The sequence below is a fragment of the Microtus ochrogaster genome, chromosome 1 (genome assembly GCF_000317375.1).
Source record: "Microtus ochrogaster isolate Prairie Vole_2 chromosome 1, MicOch1.0, whole genome shotgun sequence".
Lineage (NCBI taxonomy): Eukaryota > Metazoa > Chordata > Mammalia > Rodentia > Cricetidae > Microtus > Microtus ochrogaster.
The window spans coordinates 45,176,223-45,187,066 of record NC_022009.1 but is presented as its reverse complement, the minus strand read 5'-3'; the positions used below and the strand labels follow the sequence as shown (position 1 = coordinate 45,187,066).

General features: G+C 39.7%; 5 non-coding genes and 1 pseudogene across 5 annotated transcripts; all 6 read right to left on the bottom strand.

The window, feature by feature from the left end:
- Nucleotides 1-3,915: 3,915 nt before the first annotated feature.
- Nucleotides 3,916-3,987, bottom strand: LOC113456853. The gene has a single exon (XR_003377589.1). It is a non-coding gene; the product is annotated as a small nucleolar RNA SNORD113/SNORD114 family (small nucleolar RNA).
- Nucleotides 3,988-5,707: 1,720 nt separating this feature from the next.
- On the bottom strand, nt 5,708-5,780 carry LOC113456871. The gene has a single exon (XR_003377604.1). It is a non-coding gene; the product is annotated as a small nucleolar RNA SNORD113/SNORD114 family (small nucleolar RNA).
- A 2,748-nt stretch (nt 5,781-8,528) lies between these two features.
- LOC113456873 lies at nt 8,529-8,603 on the bottom strand. Its single transcript, XR_003377605.1, has one exon. It is a non-coding gene; the product is annotated as a small nucleolar RNA SNORD113/SNORD114 family (small nucleolar RNA).
- A 606-nt stretch (nt 8,604-9,209) lies between these two features.
- LOC113456855 lies at nt 9,210-9,283 on the bottom strand. Its single transcript, XR_003377590.1, has one exon. It is a non-coding gene; the product is annotated as a small nucleolar RNA SNORD113/SNORD114 family (small nucleolar RNA).
- A 679-nt stretch (nt 9,284-9,962) lies between these two features.
- Nucleotides 9,963-10,037, bottom strand: LOC113456862. Its single transcript, XR_003377596.1, has one exon. It is a non-coding gene; the product is annotated as a small nucleolar RNA SNORD113/SNORD114 family (small nucleolar RNA).
- A 624-nt stretch (nt 10,038-10,661) lies between these two features.
- On the bottom strand, nt 10,662-10,738 carry LOC113456872 (annotated as a pseudogene).
- Nucleotides 10,739-10,844: the final 106 nt, after the last annotated feature.

Genomic DNA, 10,844 nt, shown 5'->3' with positions numbered 1-10,844 from the left:
TATTCTTAGAGTTGAAGAAGGCTCATTTCGATTCATTCCTATCTATCCATTTGGTTACTGGCTCTTTCCCTGAACTACTTGCAGCATTAGCTTGAAAAAGCATTTTAGCAAAAGCAAAAGTGAAACTCTTATATTTTCCTGATCTCGTTCTACACTGTAACATCAAGAGGGTGGGACTTGTATTTCTTCTATGATGGCCCTCAGCTCTGGACAGTTACCCATTTATCTTTCAGATGACATAGAGCGTTCTGCCAAAGCCAGGATGAATGCTGGTCTCTTTTCATTGCTACCCTGGTTAATTGTTAACTCACTGATTCACCATTGGCAACTTTTAAGTAGCATGGCTCCCAGAAAGCTAAGAGGCTTGCCATTGGATAATTGCCCTTGCTATAATCAATTATAGCTCATTCTCAAAATTCTGCTTCGCCATCACATTGCCCAGCTTCTCCAACGTGTGCCCACCAGTGGAATGCTTCATGCCCATCCCACATTAAAAACTGACCTGCCTGTGACTTTCTGCCATTAAATAATGACACAGGATAAGATCATGATATAAATACATTTGAATACATGTTTAAGAAAACAATACATGTTAAAAATAAGAATTTTTGTCTAATACTTACATTTGCCTCCGTGAGTGAATAAGCAGCTCTCCTTCTATTAGCCCACTCTAAGAGACAAAGAGCTGAAACCATGACAAAGAAAATGCTATTTTCCTCTCCACTGAGCGTTGCTTTTCAGCTTTTAGTAACAATCACTGTTTAACAATCATTAATTGAGAGGGCACTTATTTCATTTTCCAGTGAGAGAAAAAAAATGAAGAATTTTGAACTCCCCCTTAGCCTAGAAGTAGAAAACTTCTATAATTTATACTGCTGGTGTCACCATAGCCAAGGAGTTGTAGGTATGTGAACGCATACTGATTTCAAAATCTACTGATGATACTTTTGCTTCATTGCATATTTAAATTTTTTAAAAATTAAATATAGTTATTATTTTGGTATTGCTTAAATTATGTTTCTAATTTATTTGTTTATGATGTCTCACACTGCCCAATAAAAGTAGAATAAAATGCATAAATACAAACTATAAAGTGTAACGTGTTCTAATTTCTGACACTTATCAAGAGGAGAATTTGAAACAAAGAATTGCACCTGTGGACTCATTCATGTCTCTCAGACCAGAGTGGTCATCACTGATCATGGACCAGCCTATGTTTCTCTAGTCATCTCCTGACTGTTGGCTAAGCCACCCTCTCAGCACCAATGTCATCCCTATGAATTGCACAAGATGGAGAAGAGCCCTTCTGCCCCGAATTTGCATACAGAGTTGCTGCAACATTGCTGTGGCTTTTTAAAAAATCGATTATCCTCCATGTTTCATGTCTCCCTTACCATTGCAGACTACTTTGCATCAACCCCTACTGGCCACTTGCTACTGTTGGCCACTGTTACGTTAAACATTTTATAGTAGTACAGTAATTGTCTTAAGCAAATTGCCCAAATTAAGAAAAGAATGTCAGTTTCAGCTCACATCCAGCGGGTACTTCTTCTTGGAAAAGTATAGAGCCCTTGACCACGACAGATCCTTCCATCACGTCCCAGAGTTCCTTCACTTGGAGACAGAATATGGCAGAATTAAGACAGCTCCACTATTACTCATCCTTGTTCTGTAGCTTTTGGACTCATTCAATCACTACATGGAGTCATTTATTTTTTAAGAAAATAAATAAAAATTTTAAGAAATAATTATTTTAAGAAAATAAATAATTTCGAACTAGCCATTGTAACAATTTGAATACTTCCTAATAATACTGTCTGTATATCATTAACCACATAGGAAAGAGCAGTGACTTTCTCTTTGGCTTTTACTACTTCCCATGCATATTCACAATTCTCTAAACTTAGCACATATTTTTAACTATATTCATTGTTTTTGTTAATATATATTTATTCATCCCCACATTGAAAAATCAGGAAAATATATAAACACAAAGATCAAAAAGAACTACATTGTATATTTCTGGTATCTAGGTATGTGACCATATAATACAAACATAAATATATAAACACAGACAATGGGCTATGGGACCTTTGTAATAAACCTCATAATATGTAAATGCATTCATCATACTAACTCCTATTCAACCAGCAGTCATAATTGATTCAAGGATGATGATCTATTTCTCTGACTAATATTTGCCTTTTTCATTGACGCACTGATATGTTATAATTAAATGTTAAGTCCTATGATTCACAAAACAACAAGAACACACTTGATACTTTTAATCTATATTGAGAGCAATCTTAAAGTAATAGTAATTCATTCAGGCATCCATAAATGTATAATCAATAGAAAACTGAATTCCTGATCAATTAATGGGATTTGGTTGGTCATCAGTAATCATATACTTGTAAATAATGTATTGGTTATTCTTCTTTTGGGAGGCGAGTTTCAAGACAGGGTTTTACGAGTAGGTCTGGCTGTCTTAGAACTGGCTTTATAGACCAAGTTGACCTTCTTTCATTTCAGAATCCCACCTGCCTCTGTCTCTACAATTAAAAAGAATGGAATTTATAACATCAGAGAAAAGTGGATATATTCTACAGTTCTAAAGAAGACTCGAAATGAAGGGGATAGATTATGTTTCATCTTTAGTAGATCACAGAGTTCTAGAAATGTCATCATCCATGCGACTCCAGTGCTACCAGAGACCATTGTCCTTTGTGACTGCTCCTTTCTTTCTGACCACTACTCCTTCGTTGTTGTTAATTAGTTCAATAATTGACTAATAATAACTTGAGCACCTCTCATTCAAAAAACCCTACAAAAGCTTTGTTATCCCTAATCGATATGGAATTGTTCTAAGCTTGACAAGTGTCCTCAGCACTTCATATATAATAGATACCTTTCCCTCACTCCAGGGGCTCTGACTGGTATGGAGCGGCCATTCCTGGTGCCAAACTAGATTTTTCAGTCACACCTTGAGCTTTGCTAAGCAAATGAAAGAATCCTGACCATTACTCACCATGGTCTGCCTAGCCTCGCCCATGATGCCAGCAGAGCTCCCAACCAAGGAGGCGTCCTCATGTCAGCAAAGGTTTAAGGAATGCAAAGCAGAAGAGATAAAGAGAAAATTAAGACACTGCTACTGACCCTTGACTTTCACTTACTCAGCCCTAGGTAATCACTCATAAGATGAGGATATCTATTTAATTAGCTCTTAAATAAATATTGGCACGCTTAGCAATGATGTGGACATTCATAATGTTAGGCTTTATGACTTTCGTCATTTGCTGAAAATCAGGTGTGAAGGATTCTTATTTGTCCTAAAAAGTCATTCTTGTCCATCAGGTAATTTTTAATTGGACCACACTTATTAATTTCTATTTATACAAATTTATTGATTCTTGTACTGATCCAATTAAAAGAATATTAGGAAAGGCATCTATATAAGGACAGAAGTCAAGGCCACCTCTACTGTTGACAACTGGACTTTATGATGGAACTCAGAGATGCAGTCTCTCTTTGTAACTCACATATGCCAAAAAGGCCACCATCAGTTTCCATTGTGAATATAAATGTGTCTTCTCGAGAACTCCCCTCCTTTTTATATGTAAGTATAATCTATCTGATATACTATTTTATAATAACTCCATGTTCTTTCTTACACTTTGACCTAGTAGAAACACCTTTCCTGTCTTAGAAACACAGTGACTAACCTTCCACAAACCATCAAAACCATGACAAGAACGTTGGCCAGGTTTCATATCATCCAAGACACTGATGAGCTGGCAGCCATTAAAGATGAATAGATCCCCTTGAAAGACTCCTTCTAAGTAACACAGAATAAAGCAGAGGGCAAAACAATGACAATGCTGCTAGCAATATTTATGTTACCACGTATTTTCTGTGTTGGATCTTGGTGTTTCAGACACATAGTCATCATGTATGATTCAAATGCCACCGGTGGTCATCATCAAGCCAAGATTAGCTTCCTTTTCCTATTTATTTCTACTTTGCCTATTAATTAATTATAAGCCCTATAATTAGTAATCCAAACCCCCACAAAATAATCTTTTTGTGGATTCTCTTTAATATATCCATCACATTCATAATATACACTAATTACCACATTTGTATTAAGAATGACAATTTCATGTAGTTCCCATATCTGCCACTGGTCTTCAGATAGCCATCACTAACCCTAGCATACACTGTTTAAACACTATACTAAACCACTCAAACAAGGACAAGGAGATTCTTGTAACTCACGCTGGCCTGTTTTCCATTTCAGCAGGGTGCAAATGGAGCCCTTGACCTTTGGAGGATCCTCTAATTACATAGTTCATCCTAAGTACAGAGGGGAGAGAAAGGGAGGGGGAAGGAGAGGAAATAAAGGAAGAGGAGGGAAAGAGATCATGATGAAATACTTACTAGAAGGCAGCAAAAGTGAAGCACTGGAACCTCACATCTGTTCCAGGCTCTATGAGAAGATACAAGCCAGCGCTGTTGACCATGGTCAAACATGTCAGCCACTGGAGAATGTCCACTCCAAAATAGGGTTTTTTGTTTGTTTGTTTGTTTGTTTGTTTTAAATAGACACATTTCTCCCTTTGTCTTCTATGATTAACTGACATTTGAACCATTCATGCAAGCCATCATAATTTTAAAATATTTATACTAGTGTCTTATAAAATAATTATCTACAAACTTCCATCTAACCACGAAAATAGATATTATCTGCTATTGACACTATTTCCTCTGTATACAAAAAAAGTTATATGCTACTTGCTTCTCTTTGGATTACATATTTTCAATGTGCTAAGGGTTGTTTTTTGGCCTTCAAACTCTGGTTTATAACTGAATAACGTTTCACACACTTATCTTGATTGTTTTCTATATTTATCAGATATTCAAGGAATTAAAAGAACAGTATGAAATATATAAACACAGAAATCTCATCTGATGCAGGATGGACCCCAGAGACAAGCACACATACAGCATCCTGTGTTCATCATCAATCCAGCCTGACTCTAGTAACCTCTGTTCACTTCCGTTTTGACTTCTGATTGAACGATCAATTCATTAGTAAAAATGGAAATTTTATTATTCCCCCAAACACTGAAATATACTAGATGTTATGCCTCTATAAGGAACAAATTTACCTCAAACTTCAGTGAGGAGCCAAGATTTATCAAGCAAGGCCAACGCAATGTCCTATTTCATGTTAAGTCCGTATATGTCATGGTTATACTTGGCATAATGCAATCATAGTTAAAACTTAATTTTTAGTAAATATATTCACTTCTGTTTATGAGTGTACATGCCAAGGACAAGTGCATAAAGGCCAGAGTCCAATATTTGGGAATCAGTTCTTTCTTCCCACCATGTGAATACTGGAGAACAAATTTAGGTAAATAGATTTGCAGCCACTGCCTCCTCCACTCAGCCATCTCATCAGCTCCTATTGTATTCTGTTCAATAACGAAGTAAGTAACCTTCAACAAACCACACAAAACACAAGGACACGAACTAGTACTCACGGCCTCCCAAGTACAATGCAGCCATAGAATGTTGTTCTGGTGACCATGAAAACTGCAGAAATCACCTCAGCAGCACCCATTCTGAGGAATAAAGAGCAGAACACAAGATAAAAAATGGCACTCTCCTTCAAGGATCCTGACTTGTCTACTTATCTGCGGTGTTGGACCTTAGAGTTTCAGACAGATATTGTTCGTCATCTCTCTCATACCTTGGTAGCTGTCATCATTGGTCCAGCAAAGTCTTGATCTCTCCTCATCATCATCATGACTATTTACTGCCCAAGCTAATAGTTCACTAGTAATGCCTATCATGCACAGATGTACAACAGGAGCACAGCTCGTATGTTTACATTGGAGCTCATATCAATGTGTGCACATGTACTACAAACCATGCTCAGACTCCGTGCATGCTTAGGACACAAGCCCATGTTCATCCCAAATGATGAGGTAAAAGGGGACCTATAAGATTATATTTCATGCTTTGTAAAACTAAAATGTCTACCAAAATATAGACAAGAGCTAAGGCTTACCTTGATATAGTTAATACACATAGGGAATTACGCTGCCAGCTTATCCACACCCATTAGGGGAAAGCAGGAAAAAAAAGAGAGAAGATAAATGATAGTTAAAGGCAGATAAAAGAATGGTTTTCAACTTTGATTTAAAGAGTGATATATCTAATCCTTAACTAAGTAATACAATTTATCTCTTAATAAGACAAGCAAATTTAATTGTGTCCACAGAATCAGAACATAAACTATGGCCATGAGATATTCCATATGTACTATCCATAATGAAAGGACAGTACGGGATGGCTCCATACACTAGTGGACTCACTCCCATCAGGCATCAGTACAGGGTGGTAAGGAGTTATGACTAATGCTGTAGTCTGTGTGGACGTGCAGATGTCACAGGGACATAAGGGTACTTGTAATTTTACCTAGTAGCAGATGTCTTGGTACACAGGAACTTTGTTTTGGATTTTGAGCATCACTAGCTCTCCGTGCAATGTGTGCTATAAAAGTTTCTCTTAGAACATCAGACCTCGAGCTTCTGTTGTACCTTGTAAACTTGATAACCGGCATTCTAAGCAGGTTAAGGTAATATGAGACTGTGGCATGAAATTTAGAAGAGCCTAATGTTCATCAATATGAATCAGAATATTGACACAAAAACAAGTGTAAAAATTGAATATGAATATAAAAAATAATTCGCTGTTTGGGACACTTGTATGTCTTCTTTCGAGAAAAGTCCACACATTATTGTCAATTTTATGCAAATGACTAGTTTGTATACTACTATTATGTAGGGATACTCTACAAGCTGTAGGTGTCGGATATTATTCATCCACTAGGAAGACTGGATGGAATAGGATGGTTCTAAACAAAAAGCACAGATATAAATATGAGCACAGGAAAAAATGAGGGACAGACAAGCAGGCAGAGTATGGCTGCACTCACTTGCAAGTGTCTGAAAGTGATATCTGGAAAACGGAAAGAGGGATGCTGGTGACCCAAGTTTGGCATGTTCTTCGGAAGGTGGGAGCGACTTTGTGACCTGCACTGAGAAAGGTAGAAAAACTCTGGGGCAGAGCTACAGATGGGGCAAAGGAGGCTATAAGAGATGCAGCGATGTTCTAAAACAACAGGACAAAGAAATGGGGGGAATGTGATGTCAAAATTATCACTACATTATTAATGTTATACATGCTACTTAGGAATAAAGGTATAACATTCCCAACATCTAACCACCATCTGGACAAAGTGTGCGTCTAAATGGGGTATCAGTCACAGTGTTCTGTGGGTGTCAACATACCATCAGAGAAAGTCTCAATCACTGGAAGCTTCTCTGGTAAGCTCAGTAATTCAATCAGGCTGTCAGGAGAAAAGAAAGGAAACAATGAGAAGACATCTCCTGGATGGAAAACACAGCTATTAACCATGAGAAAATGGAGCATGATTTCATTCTAAGAAATTGGATACTTAGAGCCAATTTGGTGAGATTGTCTCAAATATTATATTGATTGAGAAAATGAAGACCAAGTTCTGTAATGGATTGTACTGATTATGTTTCACAATTTTTAAGTATGAGATTCTTAGTATTACTATCAAATAGCTGCCCAGAAAACCAAACAAAAGTCCAAAAAGGACGGGCATGTGCCTATGGGCCTCCATCCATCCACAGCTTAGCATGGTGAGGCGGGTATCCAGACTTTCGGACACATGGTGTTTATTGAATATCACTCAAATACTAGAGGTCTCACCATGCATCACAGATGGGCTCCTCTCTTCCTGACCTCCTAAAGGGCTGGACTTGAGAGGCGCTCAAGCGATCAAAGAATGGGAAAGAAGGGAAAGTTGTTCAGCCTGGTGGTGATCTCTAACAACTGTGAAAACAAGTCATGACGCAATACTTTCTGGACTCAACTAATGTAGAAATACCTTACTGCCAATGCACATACCTCTAATCTAGTCCGAAAGGAAGGTCATTCAGCAGGGCTCAGAGATCTCACAGTGGCCACAGTGGTTGAAGTGGGGGAGGGAGTCCTTGGTCACCGCACGCTGGCACCGTAAGGTGTCTCAGTTCTTCTGAAGGGTACAGAAAAGAGAAGGGACAGACAATATTGAGAACATGTAGAATACCACTTCATGCCCTCTCTATTACCTAGGGTACACCTCTATAGTCTCCTAACGGGAGCACTAATTTCGTGTCATATTTATGGAAAAAGGACTGGATCTTTTTAACTTAGCAATGCTGACCTGTATTGGATTAGCCTCTCCCCTTCCCCAATACCATACGCAAATACTAGGCTGTGATTTATACACCTAGTCACAAGTCACATTCCCAAGCAATTTACATCAAACTTCCTAGCCAGATATCAGAGGAAAATGGGCATTAGTCTTGTAGGCCAACCTTATCTACTCTCTCTACCTGAAATGGTAACTGAATGCAACAAGGATGGCCAAAGAAGATAACTCTGTACCTGACCTCAGATAACTGTTCACATGGCTGTCATCGAGAAACAATCAGATGCCACCAGATCTCATCATCGGTCCCTGTTTGGCTGCTCTGTCTGGAGCCCTCATGATAGCTCAGTGTGGCAGCTCAGGAAGCCACACTAGAGGAACCTACTCTGCACTGAGAGACCTCACTACTTGCCCTTAAAGCCCACAGTGAGTTCACAGCTATTTTCTGTGTCCTGCCTTACATAAGGCTCTTGATGTGACCATTCCTACCTGTCATCAGGGGCCAAAAGAAAGATTAATGCTGCCAGCCACCATGAAATCGGTACTAACACCATGATATCCCAGGAAATCATGAAAATGGCCAACTTCTGCCATTACTTCATCTCTGGAGGGGACAAGAGAGAAAAGGGAATAGAAATATTGAGACTTTCTCTTCTGGAGACCCATAATGTCTACCTTTCAAGGGGAGTTGCATAAAAACTTTATCTCAAAAGTATGGGGCTTATCATCCTGCATATTAAAGTAGATGTTCAACCTCAGGCTGACAAAAATACAAGGCAGACCACAGGCTGCATGATTCTTGATTCTAAGTAGTATTTTTGCACTGCTATGCAGCCCACAATCCACTGTCCACAAGGAACGGGCATGTGCCTATGGGCCACAATTCACAGCTTAGTACATTAAAGCACGCATCGGGATTGACCTCAGATTTCCGGAACTTGGCATTCATCGAGTATCACTCAAACATCACCAGATCTCATCATCGGTCATGGATGGGCCCCCTCTCTCCCTGACCTCCTGCAGGGCTGGATCTCCTCGGTACTCTGTTGAATGCAGTGATCACATAATGGGATACATTACTTTCTGAACTCTGTTAATGTAAAATCACCTAAGGTCAATGCACACACCTCTAATCTGGTCCCGAATGGAGGTCAGATGGTTGCCTCTCAGTCTTCAGGGCTCTGGGCTCCCACAGAGACCTACATGGTTTGAATGGCTTCCCATCTCATCATGCTGGTACCTCAGAATTGTTGGTCATTCTGAAGGGTAGAGAACAAAGGATCGAGAAATCCTAATGAGAGTGTTGGCAATTATTCAATGTTCCCTTCTATACCTAAGGTGCACCTCTTTGGTTTCTTGACAGGGAAACTAATTTCTTGCCATTATCACAAGAAAATGGCTGGCACTTTTCTAAGTAAAGCGTGCTACCTGCATTGGGACAGCACCTTGTACCACTGCTTTGTTGCACTAGGCCTGTGGGAACTCCCTAAAGAGATTTTCTCCACTCAGGAACCTATCATGTCCTACTTGTTTTCCTGCAAACCAGCCTAGCTATCAGCCATATCCCTGGGCTAAGGGGCTTAGACCTGATTCCAAATTAGCCCTGCTCTTTTCTATTGAACTATAACTAAGGTATCACCATAGACGGTCATAGAAAGATTGCTCTGTGAATGACCTCAGATATCTGTTCACATGGCTGTCATTGAGAAACACTCAGACGCCACCAGATCTCATCATCGGTCCCTGGTTGGCCGCTCAGTCTGGAGCCATCGGGATTGGCTCACTCACTGTTCAGTGTGGCAGCTCGGGAGTCCACACTAAAGGAACCTACTCTGTACTCGAAGACCTCACCATATGCTCTAAAAGCCCACAGTGAGCTCACTGCCATTTTCTGTGTCCTGCCTGCCATAAGGCTTTTGATGTGACGGTTCCTACCTGTCATCAGGTGCCACAAGAGGATTAATGAAGCTGCTGTCTGTCACCAGGGGCTTCTTTATTGACACCATGCCATACCGGGATATCACCATCATGGAAAAGTTCTGTCATCACTTTGGTTGCCATTCTGCAGGGGACAATGCATAGAAGAAAATAGAAATATTGAGACTTTCTCTTCCCATAGATCCACACTGTCTGCCTTTCAAGGGCTATAGCATACATCTTTCTCTCTAAGGAACTGGCCTTTTCATTGCGAATATTAAAATAGATGGTCAACCATAGGCCAACAAAAATACAAGGCAGGCCATAGGCTGCATGACCTTTGAGTCTAAACAGTATTTTCGCACTGCTATCCAGCCCATAATTCACAGTGCAAATGGGAAGGCATGTGCCCATAGGCCTCCATCCACATCACGTTTATGCAGGCATTGCAAATGACCTCAGAATTCTGGATACTTGGCGTTCATTGAGGGTATCACTCCAACGCCACCAGATCTCATCATCGGTCGTTGATGGGCCTCCTCCATCCCTGACCTCCTGCAGGGCTGGATTTCATGGGTGCTCTGTAGAACACAGTGATCACAGAATTGAATACATTTCTCTTGGTTTTTCTCAA